The 10,179-nt window shown below is 43.8% G+C and overlaps 1 protein-coding gene across 5 annotated transcripts in view; it reads right to left on the bottom strand.

Annotated features, from left to right (window-relative positions):
• SMARCA2 (SWI/SNF related BAF chromatin remodeling complex subunit ATPase 2) overlaps positions 1-10,179 on the bottom strand; it is a 120,588-nt gene extending 110,409 nt beyond the window's left edge. For 2 of the 5 annotated variants that reach the window (XR_014174438.1, XM_081942060.1), the window contains exon 1: positions 8,070-8,265. The gene's annotated coding sequence lies outside the window, so the exon portion shown is untranslated. Of the gene's footprint in view, positions 1-8,069; positions 8,266-8,911; positions 8,934-9,423; positions 9,624-10,031 lie in introns of those variants that run through there. The other 3 variants (XM_081942061.1, XM_081942062.1, XM_081942063.1) reach the window with 3 other exon arrangements.

The following is a 10,179-nucleotide window of genomic DNA, read 5'->3' as shown; positions in this document are numbered from 1 at the left end:
CACTCTTACTTTATTTGAGAACTACTCCATATTCCAGAGGTATCTTCAAAGGGATCTCAGGGGAGGGGAGCAGGTGAGGGCAAATAACCGAAACGGGGTCATATTATTGCGGCACAAGTTCCTTCCTATTTGTACAGACACAATGCTATTGCACACAATATACAGCAGGAAAGATGTTTGTACAATGAACGCACAACACTGCTTCTGTCACTTGGATGAACCCACAGAATCCTGGAGATACCTCTAAGACTACAGCAATAGCAGTAACACTTAGGTTTATATACCACTCCATAGTGCTTTACCAAACTCTCTGAGCAAGTTTACAAGATCAGCATATTGACATTGACCCCAACAATCTGGGTCCTCAGAAGGATGAGTCAACCTTGAACTCTTGGCTGTGAGCAGAGTTAGCCTGCAATATTGCATTCTAACCACTCGCCACCACATGCAAGATTATCCATAAAAAAACATTGGGGACCATCGACTGCAAGCTTGGAGACATAACATTGTTTTGTGTTCTATACACAGAGTTTTGTTCTTTTTCTTCTCAAATTGGATCTGTTGATCCAGTGTCATGCTTGGGGACAGGTCTGAGTTGCACGTAAATCTTAAATGAAAGGTGTTTTTCTTGGGAAAATGGGCACCGACAACACACTGATTCAGTATCAGGAAGTGCAAAATCTGCCTGCATTTACATAACATGGAATCACTGCAGTCAGAGCTGCTGTAATCCTTTTAATGGAGTGACTGAATTCTGAGCTTCAGTCTCTTCCCGCAAACCATGCCTACAATGTAAGTTACATTACTTTCATGCAGTGCCAGCCGGCATTGCTCCCAGCACTTACGTCTCACCATGTGCTCTTTCTAGTGCTCCCAGCACATGTTATAACCACATCTGTTGGTTATTCTGGGGAAATTGGCCCATCTCTCAGGGATAGAGAGATTTGGATGGTTTTCATTATGTTCCAGAAACTCTCCTAATACAGACATAGTGGACTAGTAAAAAAAATACCTATACAAATATAGCAATTGCTCCCACTTGTGAAAATCTCCCAAGTTTCCTCAGACAAGTTATTATTGCAAAGTGCAAATGAGAAAAAAAAGGAAGCCGGATAAAAAAGAAGTCAGATGAAAATGAAGAGATAAATGTAATGCCCAGAATCACTTTGTGGCTTTTCTTTTAAACACATTTTAAATTAAGATTCTTTTTTTCTTGCACACATCTAGCCTACAGTGGCATGTCTCAGAGACTGCAAAACACAATGTCTCACGCTATGAACAATTCATGAGAATGGTCTGGTACACGTGAGGTGGCCTATCAATGCCAAAATCCCAGCATAATTTGTATTACTGATATGTTGCCAGAATTATAAAACCGATCCACTTAATGGCATAAGACCAAAAGGATTATCTAAAACAAGACAGACATATACATATATTGGTATTCAACATACGGCCACAATTGAGTCTAACATTTCTATTGCTGAAACATTTGTTGATTTTTGCCCTATTTTACAACCTTTATTGTCACTGTTACAGGGGTCTATTTAATCTGATTTTAATTATATTTATTATCGATTGTATGGTTTTAATTTGGTACCTGTACACCGCCCCGAGTCCCTTCGGGGAGAGGGGGCGGTCTAGAAATCTAATAAACTAAACTAACTAAACTAACTGTTGTTAAGTGAATTGCTGCGGTTGTTAAGTTAGTAACTGGTGGTACCGTGACTCTGGCTTCCCCATTGACTCTGGTTGTCAGGTGGCGGCAAAAGGGGATCACATGACCCTAGGACACTGCAACTGTCATAAATACATGCCAGTTGCCAAGCGTCCAACTTTTGATCATGTGACCATGGGGATTCTGCAACAGTCATAAGTGTGAAAAATGATCATGTCATTTTTTTCAGTGCTGCTATAACTTTGACAAATTGTTTTAAGTCAAGGGCTATCTGTATCCATGATGTTTGGGTATACTAACCAGAGAGCCACTTTTAAGTATTACATGTGGTCCTTGTTTAATGATAAATCATTCAACACTGAACTTGCACCAGTGTTACCTTCGGGGACTTACCATCGAAGTTCCAACCATTGCAGCATCCCTGTAGTCACACGGTCACCATCTGTGACCTACTTTGTTGGGTTCTTACAGGAAAAGTCAACAGGGAAATCAGTAGAAAGTTGCAAATGAGAATGATGTGAATTCCTCGTTCAACAACATGTGATTCGTTTAACAATTACAACTGGGAAGTGCAGGAACTGCTATCACTAAGCAACACAGTAAATATCATCACCCTTCACAATCTCATTGCTTAGCAATGGAAATTGCCATAGTTAACCAAACCTGTACTATGCTACATATAGTAACATGGAATCCTACATTCATAAATTGGCATTTAACAATGTCACATTAGTACAACTTTCAGACTGACTTTTTAAATTGCATGTAGAAGTTGTATCATAGGAGAAGACTGAAAAAATATTTATTAGATTTGGCCCTTTGGGGGACTGAAAAGTACTGTGTGTAAGGGCTGTTCCCCATTATTAACCATATTCTGTAAATTTAAGACTATTCCAAAAATCTCATCCATCAAAATTTTAAAAACAGAGATACTCTAGCAAGTAGATGTAATGAGAATGGAGATAGCAATGTAATAAAAATGATTTTCTTTCTTTCTTTTTCATTCTCTCTCTCTCTCTCTCACACACACACACACTCACACAAAACAAATCCAGAAAGCCAGAGATACCATATGACTTATTAGCTTACTGTGCACTAAGTTCTTGACTTACAACCATTTGTTTAGTAACCATTCAAAGTTACAATGGTTTTGACTGTTCTTCACACTTACAACTGTTGCAGCATCCCCATGGTCACATGATCGAAATTCAAATGCTTGGCAAATGACATGTATTTATGACGGTTGCAGTGTCCCGGGGTCTCTACTGAATTACAGTTCAGCAATACAAGGGGGAGAAGCAGGCTCTCGCCTGAGTGATTATAGGCCCAGTTCTGGGAAATCTACAACGTTCAGATAGGTAAACTCTAGCCTGAGAGTTTATTATGAAACCCAACATAATATGGAAAGTGACACAAATTGGGAACACTGATTTTGTTCTGTCTTGTGATTCCAATGAAGATGCAGACTTGGCTGTCTGCCACGACTATTTACATAGTTAAAGCCACCCCTTGACTAGGAGCCTAGAAAGTTATCTTCAAGAACCCAAGATTAAACTTACGGAATGTTTTCTCAACAGATTGTATAATGGACTGTTGTTTCCTGCAAAGATTCCCCTCCCGTCGCTCTCCCTATAAACTCTTTGGGAGGGGCCACACCCCTAGCCAGCTGTCCTTACTTCCTTCTATGACGTCTTCTCCACAGCTGTTCCTTTCTCCTATCAATTCTATGCATACGCACATCAGGGACAACCTCCCTCTGTTCCTCCTCACTGCTCCCTGACTCAGATGCCACCTGGTGGCCAACAGGCCTCTCTAGTTCCTGCTCTGACTCCAAACACCCTCCAGAGTCTTCCTCATCCTCCAGAGCAGTCCCATAATGGTCTGAGCTGTCAGAGTCCACCAACAGCTCAGCCGGCCGCTGCTGGGCCACAACAGGTTTATAAGTTTAAAACCTAATTAAGGACTGGGTTTGAATTAAAAAATGGAGTATGGAAGAAGGGGTAAGGGATTAACATTGTAATTACTGCTGGCTTGAAGGAATGGAAGAGGAGACAACACACAAATCTAAGGCATGCTACTGCAGCGGATGTATATTCATAACAAGGTAGGTCATTTATAATATATTCCATTCCACGTAGAATGCAAGTATGTCAGTAGAATTGCAATTATTGTACATTATTTCCCTGCCAAACCTAGAAATCTGGTGGTTTACTATAAATCTCCACTAATCAAGAATTAACCTTAAATCTGAGATCTGTAATCTTTAGATAACAAAGGGCACTTCCAGCCAATTAGGATATGATAGCAACATGTGTCATTGATTTCTGTCATTAATGTTGCAGATTTTAATTCACTTTTGAAAACTGCTCTAAAAAGAATCACTTGAAGCTGTAATTCAAAGTTTCTCCAAGTATTTCCTTTTCAGTTGATATCAATTCATATTGAAATGCAAGGGGTTGACATCAGAAAGAGTTTTCCATTTTCTTACTTGAAATGTTCTTTTTAAAAAAAAACGGGATTGTTTGCACTTAAATTGAATAGCAGACTTCTAACAGTCCTTGTTTTCTTATTCTTCAGTGAACACATCAAACAGTCTAATCAATATGGATCCTTTTGTGTAGTCTGACACAGGACTTTGAAGAGACCTGCATCAACATTGAATATGTGAGTTCTTACAGTATATCGCTGAAGAACATGGGTGAAGGTGCGCTCAATATAATCCAGAGAAATACAATTAATTGTATTCAAAAGTTTGTTCATTTCCCTAGCTGCATAAAGACCAGCCACTAGGAGTAAACTTATACTATAAGAAGTTAACTATCGTATTTTTTGGTGTATAAGAAACACCTTTGGTGTATAAGAAACACCCCACACACCCCTAAAAGAGCATGGAAATGTTGGTGGGTCTTATTCACTGAATACAGCCATTTTGGCCATTTTTGGCCTCCCAAAACCCTGGCCCCGCAACCCATTTTTGCGAAATATGAGTAAAAAATGGGCCATTTTTCAGAAAAACAGAGGCGTTTTTCAACCCCCAGAAGCACTCTGCAGGCTTCAGCAGGGCTGGTGGAAGAGAAAAATGTCCCAGTTGTTGCAAAAAACGGGCGAAAAAGGGAGGTGTCTTTCCTTCCCCCAGCCCTGCTGAATCCTGCAGAGCGCTCCTGGGGGCTGGGGAGGACAAAAACTTTTTTTTCTTACTTACCTCTTTGAAATCTTGGTGTGTCTTATACACTAGTGCATCTTATAGTCCGAACAATATGGTACTCATTGGAATAAACCTTTCCAAGTGAATAGTTGGCAAGATCCACTGTACAAGCAATCTAAGGAAACAAAGCAGTATCTTGACCAAGACAGAGTATCTTGCTGCAAAACTGCAGAGTCCCAAAGCTTTCTAGTAAAATTATGTGAAAAACCAAGAAAAAATATTAAACACATAGGAAGCTATTATATTAACGGTTCCTACACATCTGTAATTCTGAATTTAAAGACATGCCTAGTACATCTGTCTCCACTTTAATAGTAAATTGTTGAATATCCACTAAGAGAACACTAATTACTGCCAATCTTAAGTCACAAAAGGAATAAAATAATCATTGTTTTTGAAAGCAATCCATGTATTTTTTTTCAAATTGTAGAGAAGGCCCGGGGAGCATGAAACACCATGAACTAAGGTACAAAATTTTGCAAGTGTTATTGGCAGTAGGCAAGATTCAAATTTCCAGCATATGTGGGCTGTAATCTACCTTGGGAATTGCCAAAAGGAATGAATTACAGTATACTTTTCTGCTCAACTATAAGGCCAATTACTTAAGCACTATATAATGGCTCATGTGTATCTGTAAGAGCAGGAAGGAAAACAATTAGAGATGCAAAACAGTGTGGACAGGTGCAGAAGAAACAGCACAAAACAGCACCGATATCTGGTAAATATGGTTAATAAAGATTTTTGGTTGTAAAGATAGTCGGAGAAGGGCAAAATAACTTTAAAATATGGGTGCACCTGAATAATGCTGAACACTTCATTAAGGAATTAAAAATCTGCTCCCTTCTACTTTTATACAGAAACACATAGACAGTATTTATAATCTACAGTTTTTAGGATATAAGCAATATTTACACTCTATAGTTTCCAGTGTCCTGCAGCAAAACAACAAAGAATATTTTGGCACCTTAAAGACTTAACCAGTTATTATTGCATAAGCTGATCTGTTGCCTATATCTTCAGGTCCATCAAATCCCTTAGGAGTCATCTGGGAGGCATAAGGGAGAGGTACAGTGGGATTTGGGGAGACAAACAGTCTGCTCACATTACATTAGATGTGGCCCATAATATTAGAAGGACTTATAGTATTTACAGTCTATTAATTTTTTAAATATAAACCTGAAGTTTGCCTAACACAGAATAAAAAATCCCACAGGAATATAGTAAATATACTATGGTGCGGTCTTCTCCTGTCTGGATTCCTTCCTCTAATTCTTGTTTGTGAAGGCTACATGGGCTGGGAATGTGAGGAATTGCAACCCAATTGGGAGTCATTATCAAGCTGGGAAAAGATGCTTTACTGAATGTCAGTGTACACACACACAAAAAATATCCCAGTCTGCAAAATGTCCTTGGATCACTGAGATTATAGCAGCAATGTTCAGAAACATAGTTCAAGAGAAAAATTAAAAGTGCAGACAAAACATCCACCCACACCTATTTGTTGTGTTATTCTGAAGTTCAACATCAACCAAAGGAGTCTGTTTTGTGTCCAGGGAGTATTATTTTTCATTCCAGTTTTGGAAAGAAAATACTGTATATTTCCAGCCCTTACCATGTAAAAATGTTAGCTACAATATATCTTTTCTTCTCAGTTGCTAGCATCAAGTGTTGGTCAAAGCACTGACTAACAGGGAATGCTCAGCAACCATTTCAGAAGTTAACAGAAGAAAAGATTTGAGGTCATTTTGAAAATGCTGTTATGGTGCAAGCTTTCTATGAAGCCTTTAAAATAACCAGTCCCAAAGCTCAATCAAAACTCAGAAAACACTCTTATTTAAGGAAGCATTATCTTCAACTCTGTTAAGCTTACCTTTCTTTGCCTACTGATACACTTAACTACAAATTTGCTTTAAAATGCCCATAACTGATCGTTGTTTTTAATATTATTAGGTTTCAGAGTTTGATGAATTGCAGATGGACATAAAAATCTGTATCCAATTCAGTCCTTCTGTTACATTATTTTTTTTCTCTCTGCAGTAACAAAGGGATTCTAGAGGAAGGGGGAAAGGGGGGGATAGGCAAATGGGAATAATAGGGCAATTAGATTCACAAAAGAAAGTGTGCCTAAATTAGCATGACAATAGGTGGACTCCTAAAGCAAAGGCTGCCCCACCTCCAAACATGTAGCTGTTATAGTACTAAAGGAATGGAAGGCTGGCTCTCCATTCATTTGCAGACCTCAGGAGTTAGTGGCTGGAACTAAAGGGGACTGAAGGGAAGGAACTAAAGCACACAGTACACAAAAGAAAAAAGGCCAGAGAACAAGACTGCAAATGTCAAATGCCATGTTAACCGCAGAGCCCCCGTGCCGTCTACACACACACACACACACACACACTAAGCTCACGGGGAAAAATGGCTCACAAACTTCGGCGGCTCTACTTACTGATGCAAATGGCCCACATTTCAAATCTGCAACATTTCCCAACTTTCAAATAGTTGCGGGGTGTTTTTTCCCTTTTAAAAAAAAAGAAGAAAACACTATCGTCCCAATCACATTAAAATGCAAGTACGGAAATCAGTTTGGTTTAAAAAACAACAACAACAACCCAGCAGAGTTAATCAGTTCCTCTTGTCTGTTGCAAATTGCCAATAATCTCACGGAGAAACAGTTTTGCAACCGACGCTCTGAATCGCGGCCGGAACAAATGCAGGATTCGGGCCTTCTGGCTGGCCCGCTCCGAACTGGGAGGAGGAAGAGAGCAGGCAAAAGGCGCCATGTGTTCTGTAACTTCGGGTTTAAAACATCTGAACGGAAAAGCCTGTCGCCCCCGATCTTCCCCCCTCTCCCCCCACATACACGTTGACATACAAAACCCGGCCGCAGCTACCAAACGCGGCTTTGCGCGAAGGCAAAGAGAAGAGACTCTTGCTGGAGTTTGATCAGACTCGATAGGCCTCAAGTTTCCGTTTGCCAACCCGCCCGCCCGCCTCCGCCCGAGAGGAGAGTCACGAGTGGCGGGGCGCCCATCTAGCGAAGCCGATTTGAAAGTTTGCGACCCTCCCCGGTGGGCGATCCCGAGTCCATATTGAAAAGAGCCTCCCCCACGCCGTCTTCCTCTCTCTCTCTCTCTTTCCCTTCCTCCCACACCCGGTTCCCACAGCAACGGCTGCAGAGACCTTTACCTTTCTGGAGTGACACCCGGAGAAGATCTAGGCACGCCCGCCGTGGGTGAGATGCCAGATGCGCCGATCGCGAGCTTTCATGGCAGATCGGGGCCTATCTCTCCCCCGTCATCGTGTCACCACGATCAAACATGTCTGTGTGAGTCCTACTTGGCTGCGGTGACTTCCTGATTCTCTGCATTGCTGAGCACAGACAGGAAAAAAAAAACAATCCACCCCAACCAGCGCGAAACCTCGCCTCTTCCTCTCTCCCAGCAGCAAGAGAGGCTGGCTCCAGCCACCCTCCTACTTCTCCAGCCTGGCTGGCCTGCTCAGCCACCAGTAGCGAGCGGCACCAGTCGGGCGGAATTCTCCTCCTCCTCCTCCTCTTCTAGGCACTTCATCACCCACCCCCCTCCGCCTAGACCCCACAACTTTTTCCCCTCTTTCTCGGCCGAATCTTAACCCAATTCATGCCCGAAGGCTAAAAGACTTTCTCCCCCGCGCCAATCACGGGGTGTGGGACAACGTTACTTCCCACCCCCCACCCCCGAGGTTATGGCTGGCACTCAGCAACTTTCGAAATCAATTAAATGCTCGGTGGTTTTTCCCCCAGCCCTCGGAGGAAATAAGGGAAAAGCCCGCGTCGCACAACAGGAGAGAGAGCCCGCTTTCGGGCGACAGCGAAAGGACGAAGCAAACACAGGCAAATGCCAGACACTTTTGCGGGTGGGGGTGGGGAGGACACGCACCGCGACGGCGGCTCCGGTGCAGAAGGAAGCAAAGGGGGCTGTGGACTTTTTAAGGCGCTAATAAATCCCGGATATTTTGAAGAGGCCCGAACTGTGAGGAAAAAAGCGCACCGATCTCTGGTTCCACCATTCGCGGCTTCTCAACAAACCACCGCCACCACCCTCGCCTTTTCCGGAGGCTCTCCGATCTCGCGTGGGCACTCTCGGCGGCCAGTCAAGGCAAGCGAGACGGTCCGGAGCTGGGCCTGCCCGGCTTTGACGCTTCTACCGTTTCCCTTTTTCGCGAACCAATCGCCTTTCCCACCAGCCCTTCTCCTGGCTCTCGGCTGCAGTGGGGAAACTCTACGGCGGAGCTGGGCGAAGAAGGCGGCCGGGATCTTCTGCAGCGAGGCGACCCGAGCAAAAGCGCCTCCGCATTTTCCCTTGCCCCGGGCAGGACGCGGTGCGAACTTCCAGCACTCCCAGCCGGCCACATGCCTCGATTTTCCCCAGCAGAGCCTTAATGCAGTTTCTGGAGGAGGATGGCGGGAAATAAAGACGGATTTTCCCCCTCCAGCCTTGCTTCTACTCCCCAAAGGCAGCTTAGCGCATCCAAGAGACGGGTTAAAGAGGAGGCAACCTACCGGCTCCATCGCGCCGGACCTGCGTATACCTGCTCGCAATCCGTTTCTGGCTCTTTCTCTCCGTCTCTTTCTTTTCCTCCCCTCCCCGTGAGCAGCTGATTCCACGCCGGAGGCTTCTGGCTTCTCCCGCCGCCAGAGCCCGGGCTTGCAACGGGCAAGCCAGCCCTCCTCCCTCGCCCGACTTTCTCCCCAGGTTCAGCTGACTCACAAAGTCAGCGCCTAGCATCCTCTCTTCCCCCCCATCTCCTCTCCTCTCCTCCCCTCCCCCAGGAAATCATCTTCGCCCAGCCGCTTTTTCAAACGAGGATTATTAGGATTATTAAGAAGGATCAGGAAAACTTTCTTCCGTTCGCTTTTTCGATCTGTAAAGGAGGCGCAAAAGAGATCGAGACTTGTTTGTGGACGGAGGAAATGAAAGGGGAGGGGGGTCTGTTTGGATATTATTTTGGGGGGGGGGAGAACGGAGGATGCACAGGCTAAATTCTCTTCCTCTCCCTTCCTTAACCCCCCCCCGCCCCCACATAACCAACAACTACATGGCAGGCAAATCAAAACGACGGATGATGATTAGGAAAGGGAGGGAGGAGTTGCAAGCGATTTTTTTTTACCTTGCTTGGGGAGAGTGGCGGGCTAGATCTCTCCCTCTCTATGAGTCACTCAGAGTACAGCCCCAGTTAGCCAGGGGAACTAGATTATGAATATGACTTCATTGATGACAGCCATTCCCTCCTCTTCCTAAACTCCCGCCCCGCCTCT

The sequence above is a fragment of the Natrix helvetica genome (assembly GCF_964273705.1).
Source record: "Natrix helvetica genome assembly, chromosome: 2".
NCBI classification, from domain to species: domain Eukaryota; kingdom Metazoa; phylum Chordata; class Lepidosauria; order Squamata; family Natricidae; genus Natrix; species Natrix helvetica.
Note: the sequence above shows the minus strand (reverse complement) of the source record. Positions and strands in the feature narration are given on the sequence as shown.